This window comes from Echinops telfairi, unplaced genomic scaffold (genome assembly GCF_000313985.2).
Source record: "Echinops telfairi isolate 266 unplaced genomic scaffold, ASM31398v2 ScPeMD7_11;HRSCAF=52, whole genome shotgun sequence".
Taxonomy (NCBI): Eukaryota; Metazoa; Chordata; class Mammalia; order Afrosoricida; family Tenrecidae; genus Echinops; species Echinops telfairi.
Window position 1 is genome coordinate 8,127,937 of NW_022103908.1, and position 4,542 is coordinate 8,132,478.

The following is a 4,542-nucleotide window of genomic DNA, read 5'->3' on the forward strand; positions in this document are numbered from 1 at the left end:
TTGCCTATGAAGATTGATGCCACCACTGTGGCTCCTTGGTCTTTATAAATTGGATGTATGTCAGAAGATTCTTGCCCTTGTGCCATAAATACAGAAATTATGGACCCTCTTTTTCTCTCAAACATCAGATTTCTTTTCATATTTCATCATGTCACAGTAATCTCAAAATTGGTAGCAAGTACTTCACGTGTTACCGCTGAAAACACCGCAGGAATCCCAGGGTGGTGCCAAATGATAGCTATCCCCTCATTTGCCATTTGGCAAAAGATGTTTGCCCATTGTGATTACACCCTAGTAGCTCTAGTGATAACCTTTAAATTCCCTAATTCTACATACCTAGGAAACCTGGGTTATCATAAAATTACTTTTCCACATTGGTACATTTGGACTCAGTTGGGTTATTTTATGTAGAGAGCCCAAATTTGACCATTGTAAAACTTCAATCACATTTCTAGAGAAGAATTCACGTTTCTAGGATAAAGTTACAGTTTACATGACCACAGTTTTGCCCTAGGGCATGTGAAGATATCTCTCCTCTACAGGAACCCGTTGCTATGGAGTCCACCCAACCCCAGCAACCCCATCTGTTACAAAATGGAATGCAACTGTCCCAAGGGGTTTTCTGGGCTGTAGTCATCAGGATTGCCAGTCTCTTCTTCCTTGGTGCCAGGTTCGTGGTGAAGAGCAACCTGTTTGCATTTCCCAAGGAGCTCTCAGCCACAGAGGGGTTGCTCACATGTCAGTGTGTATTGGCATCAGCTGGAGACCTTGTTCAAAGGCAGATTATACATCAAAAGTTCAACTGTGTGACCTGGGATTCTGCATTTCTCACAGATTCCCAGATGCTGTTAACCTTGGGTCACATTTTGAGAGGCAAAGAGTTGCAGCATCTGTTTTACTGATTCTAGAAATCAAAAGGGATTTGGATTGGTTAAATAACACTTTTTATCGAGCTCATGATTTGAAGCATACCAACCTTTTCCCTACATTTTTCTTTCTTCAGCTTCTCCAGAATAAATCATGAAATCAAAGATTCTTATTGCGACATCCATTTGGAAGCTAAGAGCAATATGCAGGTTAAGCGACATCAGACATTATAGAGAGCACCCTATGGTCCCATCTCTTTATTGCATCACCTCTTAAAAATCAAGTCAATGTTATCTTTCCCTTGGAGCCTTAAGAACAAAATTCATCACAGATATAAGTGCTGCTGCCACAAGCTCTTCAATGCAGGTATGTCAGGAAAATAATATATATCTCAAAATGGAAATGTTTATTTCCTAATTCAAAAAATATGAATTTCCTTCAAAGAACTTTTCTCCTGGCCAAAACCCTGAATATACAACACGATGAATAAATAACGTTGATATTCGAATCCAAAAGCATTCTTGGGATGTCACACTGGTGAAACGCAACTGCTGTAGGGCGGAAAAGATCTTCAACATAGCTCCACAGAAACAGAAAAGTTAAAATGTACAGACACACTCCCAGACTTCTTGAGGCTGAAGAACTCTTCTCCCAGGAAACATGTACAAGGAGTACTTCGAGGGTCTCTTCGTGCTGTAGCTGGAAACGCCCAGGCAGAGACAATAAATTGGCGGGTGAGTTTGGAGAGTCTGCTAATCACTCATTCCTTGGCTAAGACTCTATCATCTGACTAAGAGCTCTAGTTTCTTCTTTTCTGTAGCCAACTCTTCCATGCCTCAAGTTGAAAATGTAAGCAAGACACTCAAAATACACACTTTAGTCTTTGCATCTCCCAGCTGGAAGAACAGTAACAATTTTAGACACCCCTTGTTCAACAACTTAGTGTTACTAAGTCTTGTCCCATTTGAACTAATGTTCTTGTGGAGTAGGTAGTCTAGACAGAGCATGTAGAACCACGGTAGCATGGACTTAATCGTAAGGACGATAGATTATTTCCTAAGGAAGCATGAAGTCAAAGGCAGACAAGTCATGCAGATACCCTGCTTCAGGCTGAAGGTAAGACATTTTGCCTCAAGCAAGAACTTCTATAGTGCTGCAATTCTTCCAAAGCAATCTTCAAAGACTCGAATGCCAAAAAGAAAGGAGAAAGACGGGGGAAAATCCAACTATCTGTATTCAATTGTACATGAATGTTTTAGAAAAGGATCAAATGTTTAATGAATATTCAGCTCTTAATTTCTAACTGATGAGCTTGCCTTTCCAGTTCCCATCATGTTACCTTCTCAGGCGCCTCCTCTCAGAGAGACTTGCATTTGTCTTTTTCTTCCTGGAACTCCCAAGGGCTCTAGATATTAAATAAATAAAATAAGATATACAACTTCGCAGTGTCTGATTAAAATATTTTTTATGGCTCTCTGTCACTTAATTAGAACCTACATGCTGTAGTTTGATATCAAAGACCCATCATGATTTAGTGCCAGTTGCTTTTTCACTCTATTTGTAAGATTTCTCCCATTTTCCCCACACACGATGAGGGAAAATCCCTTGGCCTGTTTTTGTGTTGGCAATAGGACACTCGGCTGGAAGAGGGAGCCACCAGCTTACATCCAACTCTGTTGTCATAGTGATGACACCTGTCTCCTTCAAATCTTTGATCCTAGGAAGCCAGTTGTCATCGGAGTTGAAGAATTTAAGTGATGCATCTTCTTAGGGAGCATTATGGATTGAACTGGGCCCCAAAATAGGTGTGGTAATTCTAACCCCTGTGTTTGTGGCTGGAACACCACTTGGGAATAGGGCTTTATTTGTTATGTTAAGGAGGTCACATCAATAAAGAATATGTCTTAACCCTTCTTGATTTTGAGATTTCAAGAGAGCATATTCAGCCCAGGAAAATGCATGCACAAATGGAGGAGAAGGGAAATACCATCCGGAGGCCATCAAGGAATCAAGGAGTCCCTGGTCTACAGAAACCCGGAGGAATCTTCCCCAAGAGATGCCATGCTATTTGTCCCAGGAGCATTTGAGAACTAAGAAATGATTTGCATTTTAATTTTTTTGCTATTATTTTTATATATTATTATGGATGAAAAGATATAGTCAGATCATTGTTCTCCTTGTAAAGGGCAACATTCCTCTTGATTTATTTATTGCTATTTTTTCTCCAACAAAGCCTTCTCCTTCTTACTGGCAGCTGTCTATTAAAATCGTGTTCTAACAAACCAACTCGGACCAGACCCAGCACACAATACCTGCTATAAAGAATCTTGAATGTATAAACGAATGCAATACTGTTTCTATTGGCTGTGTGTGAGCATTAAGAATTTATTTGTCACTGTCATTGAAGATTTGTCAAGGACATACACAAAGGGCTTAAGAAAGTCCGGGGGTGGGGATGTGGAATTCCATTACCTTTCCATTGCATTTTTTCGTAAACTTTGTGAAACCCTCTCTTATGTAGGTCTTCTTGAAAGGCACTGCTTTTAAGTGCAGTAGATATTATTTCCATAATTCCTGAATACATGAAACTTTTATGAAATTATGGTATATAATACATAATAGAGTACATAAGACATGGATTTTAAATAAAGATAGTTAAGATTCTTGTTAAGAGACCACAATAGATGGGTTCTGAGAGAATTATTTTTATTGCTGTATATTATACTATTAAATGATGATTTACATATCCAATCTACATTATTATGGCTTTATATGAAACAATCTCAAATTCCTTTTAAAAATGTCCTTTAGTTGAGACTGAAGGACTCTGGGAAACTCTTGCCCTGAGTTACTCTTTAATCCTCGAACTGAATCTGGGCCCTTGTAGCTAAATACCAGATTGGCTCATAAAAGAAAGGATCTTACTGTGAATACCATACTCTTTAAAATATATATCCAGGAGAGAAAATAGCCGAGATCATTTAAAACAAACATGAGTGGGTAGCGAAACCAAGTTCATGGAAGTAAAGCAAGCAGAAAAGAAAGAGTGAGCTCTTCCGTCTTCTTGCCTCTTGCAGCTTGCTGTGCGGTCTGCACGTCGCAAAATGTAAGAGATCAAGGCCTTTCTTCTCACAGCCCTGGAAAGGACGCTTAGTCTGTCAAGATCGAGAAGAACCAGGATAATGTGAAGTTCAAAGTTCGGTGCAGTGGGTACCTCTACATCCAGGTCATCACTGACAGGAGAAGGTCGAGAAGCTGAACGAAACAGTCCCTGTCCCTAGGTTTGGCGGTGAAGGAGCTGAAATGAACACAGCTGGCTGAGGTGGGCTCTGATAAAAGTTATAACAATAAATAAATACTGAGACTATTGTGAAGAATGTCACCAATGTCATTAAATAGTTTCGGTGAAGACTGGAATGGGAACCCAAAACTGCACAGAAAACACAATGAATTAGTATTTTAACGAGAAAGAGAAATTAGCAAGTCCAGTAATATAGAAGACCAACCTGTTTTGCTTAGATTATATAGTCCTCCTTTCTTGACTCTAAGACCTATTTGTGGATATGATAACTGTGTTAGTCTGGGCTGACTAGAGAAACAAATTCATAGACACTCATATGTGTGTAAGAGAGAGCTTTATATTAAAGAGCAATTTTACATTAAGAAAACACCCCA

The 4,542-nt window shown here is 39.3% G+C and overlaps 1 pseudogene; it reads left to right on the forward strand.

Moving 5' to 3' along the window:
- Window positions 1-1,890: 1,890 nt before the first annotated feature.
- Window positions 1,891-4,174, forward strand: LOC101642277 (annotated as a pseudogene).
- Window positions 4,175-4,542: the final 368 nt, after the last annotated feature.